This window comes from Tenrec ecaudatus, chromosome 2 (assembly GCF_050624435.1).
Source record: "Tenrec ecaudatus isolate mTenEca1 chromosome 2, mTenEca1.hap1, whole genome shotgun sequence".
Taxonomy (NCBI): Eukaryota; Metazoa; Chordata; class Mammalia; order Afrosoricida; family Tenrecidae; genus Tenrec; species Tenrec ecaudatus.
Window position 1 is genome coordinate 48,532,510 of NC_134531.1, and position 20,442 is coordinate 48,552,951.

Consider the following 20,442-nt stretch of genomic DNA (forward strand, 5'->3'; position numbering starts at 1 on the left):
GTGTGGTTATCTTCGATCTTCTTCATGGCAGACTCTGTAGTCAAGGGGAACTTGATGATGGCATAATGGTCCAGCTTATTTCTCCTGGGGGCGCTCTTCCGAGGGTATTTGGGCTGCCTTCTTAGTCTCAAGGTCTTCGGCTGCTGGAAGGTGGGTGATGTGCGGATCTTCTTTTTTTTGTGGCTGTGGATGCCTTTCAGCACGGCCTTCTTGGCTTTTAAAGCCTTTGCTTTGGCTTACGTTTTGGGAGGGGCAGGAGCTTACTTCTTTGCCTTCGGCGCCATCTTCGTGAAAAGCAAAAAGCTTTAAATTTAAAATTGAAAGGTGATTAAGTTATTATATATATATGTATATATCATAGTCATTAAGAAATTCTTTAATCATCACAAATAGCCCAGAGTGCATTGAGGTAAGATTTCGGCTCCTGACCAAAGGTTGGAAGTTCAAACCCACCAGATTAACCTCATAAAAAAGATGAGGCTCTCTACTCTTCCAAAATGTACAATATTCAAAACCCTATGTAGCAATTCTACTCCATCCTATAGGATTGCTATGAGTTGAAATTTGAAATGTCAGCAGGTTTGGTTTTCTAATTTATTTGTACAGTATTTATTTCTCTCCCAAATAATCAGACATTAATACATTTAATTCAAAACCAAACTCACCGCCATTCAAGTTAATTCTTACTCATATCAACAATATAGGACAGAGTATAACTCACCCTGTGGATTTCTGAGACTGTAAATCTTTATGGGAGTAGGAAGCCTCCATTTTTATAGTAAAGCAATTTCTTCTGACTTTGTTTTATACTTGAGGAATTTTTAGGTCATTTTTGGATTTCTCTATTTCAATATAAATTTTAGAGCAAACTTGTTAAGATATGTCACTTAAAAAATAATAGCATTTAGTCCATTACTTAATTTAAAGAAGAATGTCATTTTGAATATACTAATCCATGAACCTGACATCTTGCTTCATTTATTTCCAAAGCCCTATCATCGAGTCAATCTACCTATAGCCATGCTGCACGTCAGAGAAGAACTGACCATTAGAGGCTCGACGTTTTTATGGGAACAGAAAGCATTGTTTGCCATCTCGTCTCCTGACCTTTTTTTTTTTTTTTTTAACTTAGGGGCTCATACAACTCTTATCAGAGTCCATACATACTTACATCAATCGTGTAAAAGCACATTTGTACATTCATTGCCCTCATCATTATCAAAACATTTGCTCTCCACTTAAACCCCTGGCATCAGGTCCTCATTTTTCCTCCCTCCCCGCTCCCCCCTACCTCATGAACCCTTGATAATTTATAAATTATTATTTTATCATATCTTGCCCTTTCTGACGTCTCCCTTCACCCACTTTTCTGTTGTCCATCCCCCAGGGAGGAGGTCACATGCAGATTCTTGTAATCGGTTCCCCCTTTCCAACCCACCCTCCCTCTACCCTCCCAGTATCACCACTCATACCACTGGTCCTGAAGGGATCATCCGCCCTGGATTCCCTGTGTTTCCCATTCCTACCTGTATCAGTGTACATCCTCTGGTCTAGCCAGACTTGTAAGGTAGAATTTGGATCATGATAGTGGGGGAGGGTGAGGGGAGGAAGCAATTAGGAACTAGAGTAAAGTTGTATGTTTCGTCATTGCTACATCGCACCCTGACTGGTTCATCTCCTCCCCAAGACCCTTCTGTAAGGGGATGTCCAGTGGCCTACAAATGGGCTTTGGGTCTCCACTCTGCACTCCCTCTCTATGGTAAAATTTTTTGTTCTGATGATGCCTGATACCTGATCCCTTCGACACTTTGTGATCGCACAGGCTGTGTGCTTCTTCCATGTGTGCTTTGTTGCTTCTGAGCTAGATGGCTGCTTGTGTACTTTCAAGCCTTTAAGATCCCAGACGCTATCTCTTTTGATAGCCGGGCACCATCAGCTTTCTTCACCACATTTGCTTAGGAACCCATTATCATGGAGGTGAGCACACAATGATAGGATTTTTTGTTCTTTGATCCTGATAACTGATCCCTTCGACACCTCGACTATTTCATTGGGAGTTTATAAACTTCCAAAGAGTGAATGTTTGGCTCTGTTGATTAGCTATATGGCATTTGTCTCTTTTCTTCTTTAATAACTTTTGCTCTTAATTTCAGGTTGCTATAATTGTTGTCATCCATGGAATTTAATATTCCTTACCAACAGTCTAATTTGAAAACATCAGTGCTTTACATTCAGAATCATTCTCTAGGATTCACATTCCTATGAAAGGATCAAAAGTAGCATGGATTGGTCCAGGCCCATCTTAGACTTCCAAGTGACATCTTTGCCTTAAAACACAAAAACAAACAAACTTTAAAGAAATCTTTTGTTTCACAGTAGATTTTTCCAAAGCAATAACTCATTTAATTTTCTGACTGCTGCTTCCAAGGGCTTTGATTGTGGATCCAAGTCAAAAGAAATCTTTGAAAATTTTGTCATGCTATCCCAGATTGGTGGATGTTTATGATTTTGTGTGTGTGTGTGTGTGTGTGTGTGTTTATGTTCAGATGTAATCTGTGATGTAATCTGCACTGAGGGCTGTAATCTTTGTTCTTCATCAGTAAGCCCTTCACGTCCTTTCAGAAAGCAATATGGTGTCATCTCTATAGTGTAAGTGGTTAAGAAATCTTCCTTCAATCCGTTAGCCAAGTTCTTGTTCAAAAAGTTCAGCTTCTTGGATTTTTTTATCCAGCCTAGAGATTACATAAATATGGCAAAAGGATACAACCCTGGACACCGTTCCTTAGTTTAACCCATTCCTTATTTGGTCCTGTCAATCTTCTTTGTCTGTGTACAGATTCTGCACGAACAAACATAAGTCTTCTGGACTTCTCATTCTTGGCAATGTTACCCATAGTTTGTTATGAATTACACAAATACATTTGCATAGTCAATAAAACCCAGGTAAATAGTCTTCTGTTATTCCTTGTATTCACTTAAGATCCATCTAATAATAGCAATAATATCCCTTGCTCTACATCCTCTTCTGAAGTTGGCTTGAATTTCTGGCAGTCCCTGGCTACAACCACTTATAAATGACTTTCAGTAAAATTACTTGCATGAAATAGTAATGTTGAATGATTTCTGCATTCTGTTGGCTCACCTTTCTTTGGAATGGGCATGAACATAGATCTGTTACACCTGGTTAGCCGGCTGGCTGTCTCCCAAAGTTCTTGGCATAGATCAGTGAGCACCAGCAGCACTGAATGCATCTGCTGAAACATTCCAGTGGGTGTTGTGTCATTCCTGAGCCTTGTTTTTTTGCCAGTGTCTTCCGTGTAGCTTGGATTTCCTCCTTTGTGCTATTGCTTCTTGATCATATGCTACCTCTTGAAATGATTGAAAGCCAACCAGCAAACCATGACTTTATTTATTCTCTTTATGTTTTCTGTATTATTCAATATGAATACAAAATGATGGATTCCTTCAATATGGCGTATTGAGGGTTGGATTTTTTCTTCAGTTCTTTCAGCTTGAGATATGCTGAGAGTATTTTTATGTTTTTGGTTTTTCTAACTCCAAGTCTTTGCACATTTCATTATCATTCTTTATTTTGTCTTTTCAGGCTGTCCTTATAAATGTTCTATGTAGCTCTGCCCCCCTCATCATTCTTTCCATCTTCTTTAGCTACTCTAAGTTTAAGAGCAAGTTTCAGAATCTCTTCTGACATATTTCTTTCCTGTCCTTTTAATGACCTTATGCTTTATGTGTATGCTGTCTTACTTGTCATTTCATAACTTGTCTGAATTCAGGGGTAATGTACTCAAGTCTGCATTTTGGCTCTTGTTTCAATTTTCTTTAGTTTCAACTGACCTTTCATATGAATAATTAATGGCCTGATCCTCAGTTGGCTCCTGCCCTGTTCTGACATTATGTGAGCTTCTCCACAGTCTCCTCCCACAAATAAAGTAAATTTGATTTCTTTGTAGTCCATCCAGGAAGATTCAGTTATATCACCACTAATGTTGTTGAAAAAAGGTATTCACAATGAATAAGTCGTAGATCTTTCAAATTCTACAAGACAGTCTCCAGTGGGTTTTATTTTAACACTAAGACCGTATTTTCCAACTCCTGATCCTTCTTTCTTTCCAAGGTTCACTTTAAATCACCAGTAACTATTTATACATATTGATCAACTGTGTGATCAGATTCTGACTCCAGAAGTTAGTAAAATCTTTCCTTTCCTCCCCTTTGGAATGCGTGGTGGTGCATACATTTGAATACTAGCTGGTCTTCCTTGTGGGCATCATCCCATCACCAAAAGCATTGTGTGCACACGGACATTATCCCATCACCGAAAGCACTGTGTGCACACAGACATCATCCCATCACCGAAAGCACTGTGTGCACACAGACATCATCCCATCACCGAAAGCATTGTGTGCACACGGACATCATCCCATCACCGAAAGCACTGTGTGCACACGGACATCATCCCATCACCGAAAGCACTGTGTGCACATGGACATCATCCCATCACCGAAAGCACTGTGTGCACACAGACATCATCCCATCACTGAAAGCATTGTGTGCACACGGACATCATCCCATCACCAAAAGAATTTTATTTCTGATGTAGTAGAACATATGATTATCTGATTCAAAATGACTGGTACCCATCCATCTTAGCTCAGTAATGCCTAAATTATTGGTCTTTGTATGGTCCATTTTATCTTTTACAACTTCCAATTTTCAGCACGCATGCTCAGTTCTGATGATTAGTTCCAATGTGTGCAGGTGGTTTTTTTCTCTTTCCCAGTTTGGGTCCTTCAACATCTGCAAACTAAGGCCCCACAGCTTTGCTCCATAGACTTCATTAAGGTGGAGTCTACTTTGAGGAGAAACTCTTCCCCGCTTGTCTTTTGAGGTCCTTTCCACCTACGGGGCTCATCTTCCGGGACTCTCTCTGGCCATGATCCACTGTTAGGTACAAGGTTTTCAGTGGCTACTTTTTCTGAAGTGGCTCTCCTGTTCCTTCTTCCTAGTCTGACTTCATTTGGAAGCTTCTCTTAAAGCTGTTTATCTTTGGTAACCTGGTTTCCAGGGTCACAGCAACATGTACGTCACCAAAACAAACTGACGGATGAGGAGTGACTTGCTTTTATCTTTTCGCTTATTTTTTTCTGACTGAGATAATTTGCTTTTTCTGACTCAGCCAGAGTCTCTTCGAATACTCTTTGTGTTTCATTCTTACTTTTCTAAGGGGTATTCCTGGCATAGTAAGTCAACAACTCGAATCCACCAGAAGCTCGGTAGAGGAAACGAGACTATCAGCTCCGGTCCCCTCCCTGGCTGTCAGTCTGTGTACTGCGGCGGCTTGTGTGTTGCTCTGACGCTGACAGCTGTGCTATGGATGCTCCACTATAATAAGCAGGGTCAGCAAAGGGGAACAGGTTTCAGACGCGTTTCCAGACTTAGCAGAGGCTGTGAAGAAGGACCAGGAGTCCATTTAGAGGATGCTGGAAACCCCATGGACAGCATCAAAACATTGTCAGGGGTGGAAAACCTCATCTAGTGCCCAGAGATGAGCCCCGGAGGCCCTCCAAACATGACGGACAGTTTTATATGTAGTATGCTTTCTGTAACATTTGTAAGCTTTTAAGAATAGGTTAATTTCACTATCTACAGTATCTGTGAGCCTGTCTCTGTTGCATCCTTTGCGTTGTTTATTATTGATGTTGCTTCTCCTGCCTGGTGATTGCTCTTTTCTGGACGCTATATTTGAAACATTGCCTGAGAAAGCACCTTTAAGCCCAGGACGAGGTTGTCTTTTTCCAGAGTACATTTACATTTGCTTCAACTGAATCAAACCCTAAGGGGCACTAGTTCGTCTTTGTCAATTTTGTTCAAATTCAGGACTTGATCTTTTGTAGAGCACCCTAACAATTTGTGCAAGCGTTGATTTACTTCCGGCACATGTTGTGTAGGGGGCCATATTTCAGCACATACAGTCTATGCACGGAGTGTTTAACAGCTACGCCTGTTTCCATAGCTTTGGACTTCAAAAGTTTCCTCTCCCCATTCCTAAAGCACTGACCTTTCCCCTTCCCTCTCCCCAACAAATGTTTCTAGCCTGACTTTTAAGATTGAGAATCATATTTCTACCCTTTCAAAAAGTTTTCAACTGCTTTGGTCTCTTATCTGAATTCCCTTGTTTTCCTCATCTTATTCCAGAAAATATTCACCTTTCGAATAATCTGAAATATTTATTTATTCATTTATATTCAATATAAATTTTAGACATATAGTTTATTTCCAAAAAGAGCTAAAATGATGTTGTTTCCCTGTTCTAAAATTTTAATTTTGTGATGGAAAATTGTTAACACATTTATCAATATTTATTTTAAATTATTTAAATCTTGTATTTGCCAATATTAATTATTCTCTTGTTTAACTGTGATATACTAAGTACTAAACATGATTAATCATTTTTATATACTGCAAGTTTTCTTTATAAAGTTGAATACTTAAATATCTTTATAAATGTAACACATCCTGAAATATTGACCTTCATAGGAAAACATTTTTAATTTTTATAATGGAAAACATAATTTTCCTTAGATATCCTCACTACATGCAGATGGATGCTTCATCTTTGATTACATGTTGCATTTACTTTTTTACGTATATAAATTTTAGTTAATACATCTTGCTGCATTATGCTTAACTATTGTCCCATTGTTGGCTATTCTGCTTCCTGCAGTTTTTAATTTCCTTTACTGTAAATAACGTGGCTATAAACACCATTGTAGAGATTGTTTTTCCTTTTCTTTTTTTTTGGACCATCTCCAGAGAAGGGTTTACTGTGCCAAAGTGGTTGTGCATTTTTTTCTCTCCACATGTGCCGTTTTTAATGGACGTTGTGTACAAGCCTATTTACTCTTGCATCTACTCAAGCGATTCTTGCTGCTATTTGCCCTTTTCCCGTCCTGCTGGGCGAGCTTTGGCTTTCCGTTGGAGGATCTGTGTGCAGTCTTTGTCCTGCGGGAGCCTCGTGATAACAGCCTTGCTGGGGTGAATGCCACATGGTCGGTTGTGCACCCATTCAGTGTACATGATGGATTTCTTCTTGGAAACCTGGACCACTGGGCCAATCTTCTGCCCTTTGCGGTGCCCTCGCGCACCTGAACTCCATCATCCTTGTAGATGGGCATGGACCGATCATTGTGTTTCTGTGTCCGTTCCTTGGAGAGAGGGGAAGACATCATCTGCCTGCGAACGTGGGAAGGTGCTTTTCTGGTTTTGCTCTGGTCCACGGTATCAAAGGGACTGAAGTTCATTTTGGCAGCTGCTCCTTCAGCGATGGCCCTCAAAGGAAAAAGAGTTACAAGTTGTTTTCTGTTCTGCATGTATATCTGTATGTGCATTTTTATAGCAACTGTTGCATACTGCAGGGCCGTCTTCCAGGCCAGTGTAGTCACAAGAAGTACCCGAGTTTACCAGTTCTGCCAGTATTACATTTCTGTTTATATTTCATAGTTGATGGGTGTAAAGTACTGCTTCACGTTACTTTAATTTGCATCAAATATATTCATAAGGAAGCATTTTTGCTTGTTTGAAATGAGTTGATATGTCCCCAAAGAATCCAGCCAGTTTTACTTTTTCTTTTAGCCGCTCGCTCAGGTCAATGTTCGGATCTGATGGGTAAGGAAGTTGTAATTTATAAATGTCTATTTTAAAAATATATAGGTGTTGATTCTTATTCTAGAATATATGCCTATGACAATGCTCAATAAGTTGAGCATTTAGTTCAGGATCCTACTTTATTTTATTAAATAGTTTTATTGGCACATAATTCAGCTATTAACAATTCAATCGTTTGATCATATAAAGAGTTGTAAAATCATTACCACAACCAACTTTAGAACATTTTCTTCATTCTTGTACTCATTGTTATTAGCCCTCAATCTCCCCACCACCAACCTTCCCTGCCATTCCCCAAAGAAACCCCCAATCCACTTACTCTCTATAGATTTACCTATCACTATTTTTGTAGTAAGACATTTTTGACATGTCTAAAGTTCGCACCACCAATCTTCAGTATCAGCTGTTTCATATAATTTTCTGTATATTTCCTTTTTGAGTTTCCTTTATAAAAATAAGTTTTTGTTGTCAATTATGTTGGGGTTTACATTTCAGATCATCAACTTTGCATTCAATAATCCAAACTACTCAGCCACACCTCCTGTTGCCCCACCCACTCCCCAGCCTCGGTCACCACCCTCCAGGTCAAGCCCATGGACAGCCCAGCCCAGCCCACTGCCCCTTCCACATCCTGTGACCCCACCTGCTTGGAAACCTCTGAAGTCTGTTCCTTGGGGTAAGAGGGTCTACTCCCCCACCCCCTTACATCAGGGGTCACGTATGGTATTTGTCCCTTTGTGATTGGCTTATATTGCATCGAGTCATGGTCTGCAGGCCCATCCATGTCCTGAGGAACTTTGCAGTTTCCTCGCTGGTTTTTTGCAGTGCATAGTAGTCCATCGTGTGTGTAGAGTTTCTTTAATCGCTCTCCTACAGATGGACATTTCACGATGATCCGACGGCCAAGGGACTGATCTCTAAAATCTGTAGAAAACGGCCAAACCTTAATAAGAAAAAAAATGATAACCCAATTGAAAAGGGGGCGAAGACATGAAGTTCGCTGAGGATGACATCTAGACAGCCCAAAACAAAAAAAAAATAAAACCCATGAAGAATAATCCCGATCATGAACCACCTGGGAGATATAAATCAAAACAATACTGAAATCCACCTTATCCTGAAATTGACAGCAAACAGGAAAAACAAACAAACAAACAAACACCCCAAAATGACAAAAGCTGGAGAGATTGGAACCCTCATCGACGCCTGGGAAGACTGTGTGCTCGTACAACCGCCGAGGAAAGCGATAAGATGCTTCTCCAAACACTAGGAATAGGAATTCCATCCTATCCAACAAGCCCTCCACTGAGAGTGTCGCCTAAAGAGGGGTGGGAACTACCTGGTCATCAGGCAGGAGCATTGGAGACGTGACTGTAGTAGACTCTTAAGCTAAATCTGACTTGTGTGGTTGAAACCTTGCCATTTGATTTCCCTTTCGGTGTACTTTGTGCTTGAGCTTGGTTTTTAATATTTTCTTTGGTTATCTTTTTTTTCCATGTTGGGGTTTATCTCTTGCATTTTTTCATTGTTGGTAGCCTTCCCTGTTATGTATGTTTTATGTGCTTCAGTCTATGAAGCCCAGGATGGATGAATCCATAGAGACAATAACTGGGATAAGGGTTCCCGGGGGTACAGCAGGGGAGGGTGTGTGGGGGGTTGGTGGGATAGGGAGCTGATATCAAGGAACACAAGAAATAAGAAAATGTTGTGAAACTGATTGTGGTAGCAGTCGTGCAACACTGCTTGATATGATTGAACTATGGAATGGTATGATGTCTGGACTAGTTCCTAATACATGGTTTGAAAAAGAACATAAGCATCATAACACAAAAACACATACGTACACCCATGTTCAGTGCAGCCTTGTGCACATTTCCTTCAGTTTCCTGTTTCTCCTGGGCTACTTCCATTTCATTTGGACTATGGAGTGGTAGTCTTTGACTTAAGATGTCCACAAAGCCATGGATCAGAACCCTTTAGGACAGTGGTTATCAACCTTACTAATGCCGCGGCCCTTTAATACAGTTCCTCATATTGTCATAACCCCCCCAGTCATAAAATTATTTTTGTTGCTACTTCATTACTGTAATTTTGCTAATGTTATGAATCAGGCGACCCCTGTGAAAGGGTCATTCACCCTCCAAAGGGGTTGCGACTCACAGGCTGAGAACCACTGCTTTAGGAGAAGGAGGAAGGCCTTCTCTTTGCCAGATCACCTGATTGAGAGTTAACTGACTCTTGTGATTGGTCTGGAGCAGTCTAGCCACTTGAACCCAAACAGTGGCTAAAAATCACCAGCATCATTCGTATTTGCATCTAGTTTCTTGGACAGGACTTAGCAAATTGCTTGACATAAACAGTTCGGGGTCTAGGTCTCTATGAAAGTTAACGTCCGAGGTAGGCACCTCTCTTTTGCTCTCTTCACTAGGCACAGGGCCTTTTGTTAAGTGGTCTCTCCTCCGTCACACGTTGAAGGGAGTTGGACTTGTTACCTGGGGCTCATAGATCCAATGGGAGCGTCCCAAAAGGAAGGCTGGGAGCTGCATGGCTTTCCACAAAGTAGGCTAGAAATCATGCAGCAGCCTCTGTAGATTCCAACCTAGATTCACGAGAAGACTTACCTTCTGACCTTGATGGACAGCAAGTCAAATAATTCCTAGACATGTTTTACAATCAACATTGTAACTTTTTCAGTGCGGTGGCACCTACAAGACAGTTCACTGCTCGCATCAGGATTTCTCATCCTTGGAATTGTTAATATCTCGAGCAAGACACTTCCGGAGAGCTGTCTTATGATTGTATGATATCGATTACCTGTTTAATGTCACTGTCACCCTCTCCTCAGTGTGCCAACAAAGATTGATCTAGGCTAAATTGCTAAATGTCTCCTGGGATTCAAAATGCCTCCTACTTTAGTACTTCATTAAGCATTTGTATTAAGTACCAATATTCATAATATCATGAAAAGAATTCCAGTGTGGAAGAATTCAACTCTATTATTTTTAGGGACACTTTAGATAAGTCACAGGACAAATATTCCCTACCTCCCAAGAATATAAGATGAATCAAATGGAATTATGAATGGAAAAGTATGTATTAAAGTAGAGGGAACTATAAGTCAAAAAGGATTGCAACAAAATTATTAAAAAACCTTTATTAAAAAAATATCAAAATGTGAAGCTATTTTCCCCAACATGTCCTTCATACAGCTATACAGTTCTAAGTCTGTACAGTTCCGGGTTTGTTTGTTTGTTTGTTTGTTTGTTTGTTTCCTTCTCTCTAAACATTGTGGCCCTTTCAGATAAGCGTTGGGCTCCTAGCTGCAAGGTCAGTGGTTCAGATGGAGATGGAACCACTTGGTGGAGAGATGAGGGTACCTGCCCCTGTGAAGATTTCCAGCTGATATGAGGAGCCCAGGCTGCAGGGGTTACACCCTGGGCTGCAATTCCCAAGGTCAGCAGTTTGAAACCACCTGCAGCTCCATGGGGAAAAGACTGGGCTCTTTACTCCCGTCAATAGTGGCAGTCTTGGAACCCACAGGGGTCGATGTGAGTCAGCACTGACTCAATGGTAGTGAGATGAGGGGTCATCCAGCCAGCGACCCTGAGTCTGGTTTGGGGTCAACACGTTCCTGAAACATTCTGTGTGCTTGGATTTACACCACGTCAAAACAGCATTTGAGCATCCTCGGAGGACTTGAATTGCTTCTTCTCAGTGTTCTTTGCGTTTGGTGAAGGGAAAGAAGTCCGACATCACAAGACCAGGGCTGTAGGGTAGGCAGGATAAGGTTTCCCAATGAAGCTTTCATAGGATAATCCTTGCCACCTCCAAGAATGAACAGATGCCTCGTCATGATGGCAAACAACCCCTCAGCTCAACCAGTCTGACCTTTTTCTCATCAACACAGGTTATAGTTTTCCTGCAACATCTTCCTAATAAACCCCTGTGATTCTGGCTACATTGAGAAAACCTATCAACATTATCCTTTGAGTGTCCTCCAAATAGTTGCTGTCACCTTCTGAACGGACATTTCTGCCTTGAATTTACCTGTCCCAGCAGCAGGTCCCTTTAGATATTTTTTAGAAGAAGATTATGATAATGCATCTGCTCGCTCTTTGAGGGTAGCAAGGACCATCCGATACATTTTATACATATGTGGAAGACACACAAATAGAGAGGCCAAGAACATCGCACAAAGAGTTACAGAAGTGGCCAAGTTCCATGTCTGTGAGTGATATGTTAGACAGGAGGCTGACCTTGACTTATGCAGCTCCATAGGCTGATGAACCCGAGTTAGGCAAGAAGACAGCCTTCTGGTTGGAGAGGGGAATTATTCCAAGGTCAGCATACCGAGCTTGTGACCCAAGAGTCTGAAGTATTCCAAGGATGGCAGATGACAGGGCAGTCCTTTGATGACTCCTAGGCTCTTGGTTCAAATCTAAAAACCTAAAGGCCAGTGAAACAAATGCAGAATCCAGACCCAGCAGAAAGCAAGCCAACGTTTTCATGGCCTCCACTTGTGTTGGAAGCAGGCCATACTCTTGAGGCTGTCTCATCATCATCATCATCATCGGGGATTGCTAAATCTTCACTGTTCCGCCACTGATAACCTGGTCAAGTCAAAGTGACACAAAACCTTAACTCTCCCACACCTTCAGGAGACTAAGACAAGTGTATTAGGGGAACAATTGTCTGCGTCCATCCAGGATTACAGACAAGTCCTTAAGCTGGTTTTGTTTGGAATAAACCAATGCACCCCACTAGTAATAGGTGTGCGTTTACCCTTTTGTACTGTTAATGACTTTGTAAAACATTCATCTCTTTGTATTCATTTCCAGTTATTTCATTCACTCTGTGAAGGGGCCTTTTCGTGTCAGCAGGGGGGCGGCCACTGGAGGGCTGGGTGATTTAAGGCAGCCTCCTCTAGGAGCAATTCTTTGCTTTTCAAATATCGTCTGTGAAAGAGAAGGGTCTCACATAGATCCCCAGTAGATGTGAAGTTCCACCCTTAAAACAGCCTTAGTCACAGTTTTGTTTTTAAGTGAAAGCAGGGTTCCAGGTGTATATCGATGATGGAGCATCGCGTGTACTTTTGTACCACTTGGCCCAAAGCACTGCAGCTGCGCCAGACTTGCTAGAGCTCCAAACCCTTAGAGCCTGGTCCTTTCCGAACGGGCCCACGTTTTCTAAGCGTAGAGAGTGAGTTTGGGGTTTTGTTTGGGGCTGCTTTTTATGTACAGCAAGAAGCAAACGCTGTTCAGCACGAGATAGCCTGTGGTTATGTGTGCTCAGGAGATCTCACTGTGGCCCAGGACCATTTCCCGTTGATGGATGCATTCTGAGCAGCAAAGATTAACTAGATACGTTTGAGTTGCAGTCTGCTTCCTTCGTTTCAGAGTCAGGTTCTAAGAGACCCCACTTCCTGTTTTTCTGCCTTCAGGAAGATCCATGGACTAATCTTTTTTGTTGTTGTTTCCTGGGGGTGCCTTGAACGTAGTCAAGCAAATTATAGCAGTGTGTCCTGCCCCTACCCATTTTATGGGACATTTTAGAAAGCTCTGTAGAAACTTTATTCAGGATAAATGCTTCACATTAGATGTAAAAGTGGTATAAGTAATCAGTATGTCTTATTAAATTTTTCGAGATGTAGGCTACCCTCAGTAACACATAATGATATTAATGTTAAAGAAAAATGGTCGTTGGTGACACAGTGGGCTGGGCATCGGACCGCTAACCACAGAGTCAGCGGTACACATGCCCCAATCCCTCTGTGGGCGAGAGAGGGGGCGTTTTGCTCCAGTACAGACTTACTGTCTCCGAACCCCTAGAGAGGGCCACTATGAGTCGGAATCCACTTGATGTCAGTGGGTTTGGTTTGGGCTTTTTTCCCTTTTTTCTTTCAATCACTTATGAAACAGCAGAAGGAGTGATTTGTAGGGATCACCTGATCACAATGAAATAAGCACCTATATTATGTCTTTCCCTTATTTAACTGTGACCAGAAAATGCATACACATGTGGCAATCCAGGGCCTAGTGAGTGATTAAAAGACAAAAAACAAACAAAAAAATCCCACCTATTTTGTAAGGATTTTAGAAGTTCTGGTGATATTGCAGGTTACATGTTCCAGCCTACTAGCCACTCCTTGGGAGAACGATGAGGCTTTCTGCTCTGGTACAGAGTTATAACCTCAGAAAGCACAGGAGCAGGTCTACTGTCTGCATAGGGTTGCTATGAGCCAGCATTGACTCAATGGCAGTAGTTTAAAAAATTCCAATTGTATGTATTTTACAGATGAGAAAGCTGTGACACATGTAGGATGAGTAACTTGTCCCAGGGCACAGAGCTAGTCAGACCTTAGAGACCATAAATACTACGCTATGCTGTGTACTTCGCTCAGTAACTGGATTTTTCAGGGGGAAATTTAGCAATGGTATAATGTGCCATCCTAAATAAATTCTCATCTTTATGGTTCTTATGTAACTGGATAAAACAAAACTACCATATATATTTTCTGAAATTCTAAATAGAGAGTAAAATGTGCATGTATGTGTATCCTCCTAGCAGCCATATTGAACGAAGTAGAACTGCCTGAAAGGGTTTAATCTCGTGCATTGTAATGCCTTAATGGCTGTCATCTTGGCAGAAGCAGATTACCACATCTTTCTCGCATGGAGCACCTGGTGGGTTTTACCCACCAACAGTGCTTTAACCACCATGCCACCGAGGATCCTATGTGTGCATGCATGTGTGTACTGATGGACACATGTTTATCTATAACTTAATGCATCTGCGTATATGTCCTCTCTGTAATCAGAGTTCCAGCATCTTTCTTTGTATTAGTCCAGAATACTAAGGATAGATGTATTGGCATATGTGTTAGTCTGAATAGAGAACCAAATTCAGGAAAGTGCGTATGTGTATAAGAAAGAGCTTTATCTACAAGAACAATTGAGTATTGAGAAAACATCTCAGCCCAGTGCAGTTCGAGTCCCTAAGTCCAATATTAGCACGTACGTCCAATACCAATCTGTAAATTCCTCCTCAGACTTATGCAACACACGCAATGACACTGAATGCAGGATGCTCACAGGCCAGTGGGTGGAAAGTCTTGTGGATCCAGTGGCAGTGGAAGCATCTCAGCGCTGGCAGGAGTCTCCACATGGCTCCTTCAGCTCCAGGGCTCTAGCATAGCTCCATGTGTCTTGTCCACAGGAATGTCTCACAGAAAATGTGCACATGTCCTGCCTCCAGCGAGCTATTTATCTCTTTAGCACCTCCAAATAAGGTCATCAAGCTGTGACCTGATTGACAGGCTAAACCCCACCCCTTCACTCTTAAGTCTTAAAGTGACAACAGATTATGTAATGACCACAGCATATGATTCACATATCTTACAATTCAGTTTTCAATGTTCAATCATTAAAGAAGAGTTGAGCAATCATCACCGCAATCAATTTTAGAATGTTATCTTTATTCTTGTACTCATTGTCATTAGCTCCCCATTTCTCTCCAACCTCCCCTGCCGTATCCCTAAAGAACCATTAATCCAGTTATTGTCTCTATATGGTTACCTTTCATGGATTTCATGTATAGGAAAACATTAAAAGCAACAACAAAAAACTAGCAATAATAACAAAGTAAAGCAGATTAAAAACCTCAATTGAAAAGACAGCAGAAAACATTAAAAATGAGGACATATTTAGAATAGGTAAAAAGGGAGCTAAATGACAAGGTACTGAATCTTGACCTCGGTGCATCTGCAGTAGTGCGCTTTCTAGTGCGCTCTGCATGCTAGCAGGCCTACCACATTCCTGGTCCGGAGTCAAAGGGCTTACCCATGTGGATTTCCCCGTCACTTCTTTTAATTGCCATAGCTGACTTTGCAATGCTCTCCGTCTGAAAGACAAGCGATCATATCCCCTAACTCTGATAAGAGGGGTTCCTGGAGGCTTAATCCATGTGTGGACACTGAAAATGGATTTTGGGCTTCCACAGTCATGCATGTTATATTGTTGCTGCTAGGTGCCATGGAGTCAGCTCTGACCCATAGCGGCCCTATACACAGCGGAAGGCAACACGGCATGGTTCTGGGCCATCCTCACAGCTGCTCCCATGCCTGAGCCCAGTGTTACAGCTGCTGTGCCAACCCATCTCTTTGAGCGTCTTCTTTTTATTTTTGCTGCCCCTTCACTTTACCAAGCATGATGCCCTTCTCCAGGATATGCCCTCTGTTGACAAATGTCCCAAGTGTGTAAGATGCCGTCAGGCCTTCCTTGCCGCTAAGGAGTCCTCTGGTCATACTTCTTCCAAGACAGACCCGTTTGTCCTTTAAGCAGTCCATAGTACTTTTAATACTCTTCTCCAGCACCACAATTCAAAGTCATTGCTTTTTCTTTGATCTTCCTTATTCAGTATACAACTCTCACATGCATATGAGGCAATGGACTTAGTCAGGCATGCCTCCATCCTCAAAGTAACACCTTTGCTTTTCAGTACTATAAAGAGGTCCTGTGCAGAAGATTGACCTAATACAACACATCTCTTGAGCTCTTGACTGTTGCTTCCATGAGTATTGATCGTGGATCCAAGTAAGACAAAATCATTGACAACTTCCATTTTTTCCCCCTTTATCATGATGTTACCTACTGTGAGGATTTTGGTCTTCTTTATACTGAGTTGTCATCCACACTGAAAACTTTGATTTTCATCAGCAAAGGTTTCAAATCCTTTTCATTTGTAGCATGCAAGGTTGTTTCATTAACTTTTCTCCAATCCTGATGTCACATTCTTCATATACTACAGTTTCTTTGATGATTTGCTTAGTATACAGATCGGCCCAGTATGATGAGAGGATATGACCTTGACACGCACCTTTCTTGATTTTAAACCATGCACTATTCATTTGTTTTGTTCCCACAACGGCCTTATGATCCATGTACAAGTTCTGAATGAGTTCAGTGAAGTGTTCTGGTATTCCCATTTTTCTCGAAGTTATCCATAGTTTGTTAAGGTCCACAGTCATGTGCCTTTGCATGGTCAATAAAATAGACGTAGACATCTTTTTGGTATTCTATGCTTTGAGTCAAGATCCATCTGACATCAGCAATTGGTCCACCTCTTTTGAACCAGGCCCGAATATCTGAGAGTTTCCTGTTGATGCAACCATTGTTGGATGATCTTCAGCAAAATTTTACTTGCATGAGATATCAATGATACTATTCTAGTTTGAACATTCTTTTAGGTTACCTTTCTTTGAAATGGGTACAAAAATGGATCTTTTCAGTCAGTTGACCAAGTAAGTGTTTTCCAGATTTCCTGATATACATGAATGAGTGCTTCCAGTATTTCATCACTTTGCTGAAACATTTCAATTCCTGAAACCTTGTCTTTGGCTAATACATTCAGTACAGTTTTAACTTCTACTTTTAGTACTATTCGTTCTTGCTCATATACTACCTCCTGGAATGGTGGAATGCCTACTCATTCTTTTTGGTGCACTGTCACTAGTTAAGTTCTGATACCATTCCCTCCTTCAGATTTGGATTATATTATTTACAATCCTTGGATCACATAGTCTGGTGTGCTTCGTCCATCGTGAATTTGGTTGACACCTCACTTATACGGCTGCTTGTTTGAACACACGTCTTTAAGACCCCAGATACCATTCCTTCTGATAACTGGGAACCATCTAGTTTCTTCTCCACACTTTGCTATAGCACTCTTATCTTCAGTCATTAAAATGATCTTTATTGCGCTTCTATTATATGCTTAACTTATTCTTTGGTGGGAACAAGTAAAATAATGTATATTTTATCTCTTTAGTCTGTAATTATTATTGACTGCAACTACATACAAGGTACTGTTGTGGATATCGAGAATATACCAGTGAACAAAATAGTTAAAAGTCCTTATTCTCAGGACAAAGGCTTGAGTTTCAAAGACTCTCAGCACCCAGGCTCCTCCTACTTTGTTAGCATGACCTGATATTTGTTAACTGTGCAATCAAGTTGTGGACTAGAACTGATATCTCGTCCGAACACTTGACTGGGGAAGTATCTACTTCCTCATTTACTTCAATTTTTGGCAGAATTAGTATCCGCAAAGGCTGTTTGCTGGAGGGCCTCAATTCCTTGCTGACTTTCAGAATCTGCCCTCAAATATTTGCCACATGGGCCTCACCATAAAACAAAACAAAACAAGTTATTTCTTATCTGACTCCTCCAGGAAAGTTCACATGTATTCAGAGCAGAATCTGCACTCCATCAGGTTTTCATGACTGTGACTATTGAAGTAGATCGGCACACGCCTTGTTTCCAATGTACCTGTGGGTCCTTTCGAACCACCAACCTTTCAGTCAGTAGCTGAGTGCTTAACCGTGTGTATCAGTGAGGAACTTCTTGGGGCTTTCCCTAGGAGAACTCAACACATGGCAGTGTGCTTGATCCAAGCCAGCATGAGAAAACATCTGCTATCAAGGCAGGAGTTCCAATGTCTTGGTGGGAATTGATATCCCTTCTCCTTGGCTATATTCTACTAGTTGGACATCACAAGTCCTGCTCATGCTCAAGGGGACCGGGATTATCCAATGGTGAGAATATCAGGAGATAAGGATCACTGGAGGAAGTCCTGAATTCTAGCCACCGCAGATGGTGAGCCAAGGCAGTCCTGATTGGTTGACGATTGAGCGGAAACTGGAGACGTGGAAGTGAGCGTACTTCTAGGAAGGTGCATTCCAAGCAGAAGGACCAAACCCAAGTTAAAGAGAGAGATAGAGAAGGAGAGGTCAAGGGGCGAGAGGAGGGGAGTATGAAGTCTATGGAGAGAAATCTACACTTGGAAGCAGTTGAATATTATTTCCAGATAATAAAAGTTGCAAATGGGATCGGTTGTTATTCTTGTTAGGTGCTGGCTAGTAGGTTCCAATTCAGCAACAGAAGGAAGGCCTGCCGGGTCCTGTGCCATTGCTCACACTGTTCCTCCCGACGTCCTCCTCCAGAAACGGCCTGTGTCAGAGGAGTTAGAAAAATGTGCTCTGCTGGCTGGAAGAGTTGAGAACAACCCCCATTGAACATTTCAAGAAGGAGTCTGTAAACAGAGAAAATGGAACAAGTACTAATATAATTTATGTGTATTTTTCCAGGCATTGCCTTAAGATATGTGAGACATATTTTGTTCCTGAGCAAGTGAGTTAACAGGCAGGGACTTGCTAACTGCACAAAAATGTATTTTGAGAGAGAGAGAGATAAATGTGTCTCTCCTTTCACCTCAGAAGAACATAAGAAGAAAGTGGAAAAACAGCGGGAATTCATGTGGTGGAATTCTTAGCAGGTCTCTCAGGAATGTTTGGGCCAACATTCTTTCGCCTGGCTTTCAGTGTTTCCTTCTCAACTGCTGGGAGACAGTGACAGTCAGCCAGATGACAACTCACCCTTAAGAAAAAAAGACTGTTTTGAGTTGCCAGGAGGCACTGGTCATAGATTGAAGAAGTAGCTTCCATGGGCTTTTGGAGATGTTCATTGTCTTTGAGATTGAATGTGTGAAACTGAAAGGACCTTGAAGTTGTCTGGCCTGATGCCACACGGCTCCAGAACCTGATATACTTTGCTGAACACACACACACACACACACACACACACACACACAAGCTTTAGATTTTTGTGTGTCATATAAACTTTGAATAATGCACCTGAAATTGATAGATACTTCTGTATTTGTGTGTGTGTGTGTGTGTGTGTGTGTGTATGCCTTGAGGGGATTTTCTTTGAAAGCCAAAATAGTAATATTTAAAATTTCAGGTCTATTTAGTTTTTTCCCTTAGGCTTAATATACATATAAAGGGGTTTTATTTCTGGCCGTGAAAATGATGCCCTCTTAAACATATATGAACACAGAGTAATCAAATAGATGATAGGTATATATAGAATAAAAATGTAAAGGCTACAAATCAGAAAGCAGCTGGTGTCTGCGTCTTAACACTGTGCTGGGTTCCTTCGAATCCTGAAGCTACCTTGTGAGAAAACAGTATTCTCGGCCAAGATGATTCTCACCGTTTTCATTGTCATTCAGCCACCCAGGTCCTGATTCTGTTCAACTTTTGTTCTCTATTCTGTTGGATCTAATCCTTGATTTTACCCCAGTTACAAAGCTCCTAAGTAACTTATCTTGTTCCTGTTTCATGACTTTCTGAGTTGCGTCTCCTGGCTTAGAGATGAAGGATTCCATGACTCACAGCACATTAATCAGCACACACATCAGCCTATTGACATAGGTGACCCGCACTCAAGTCTTATGGGAGCTCTCGGCACACAGAGAGGGTTGTGATAGAAGAGCTCACCTGGAGCGTATGGGACACATTGTTTTCTACAAAGTCGAACAGGAAGCTTACTTCTTGTTCCAAAGAAAACTGTCACCTGGCCCCTGGAGGTTACTTGTTGTAAACACAATCCTGAGACATTGTCCAAGTAAACCACTGTCAGGGTCTGGCATTCTTGGCATGCCCATAAGACATGGAGAAGGACAAGAGCCCCATGGAGGAGACCTTACCAACACATTTGCCATCCAACAGTTGTTCCTGGAATTCACTCTTCATCGTTGACTTTCCTCTGCAGTCACCTCAAGGTCTTTTATATTGACCTTTATATTGGGGCTGTAACAAGTGTCTGGTGAGATAGGATCCAAGTTGTTGTATCGTACCTGTATTAACACTTTCAACAAGCATAGCAATTCCTAAAAGTTCCAAAGAGTTTTCCACCTCAC

At 41.5% G+C, this 20,442-nt stretch overlaps 1 protein-coding gene across 2 annotated transcripts in view; it reads left to right on the plus strand.

Annotated features, from left to right (window-relative positions):
• ITGA2 (integrin subunit alpha 2) overlaps positions 1-20,442 on the plus strand; it is a 148,801-nt gene that overhangs the window by 15,186 nt on the left and 113,173 nt on the right. The gene's annotated exons all lie outside the window — the stretch shown is intronic.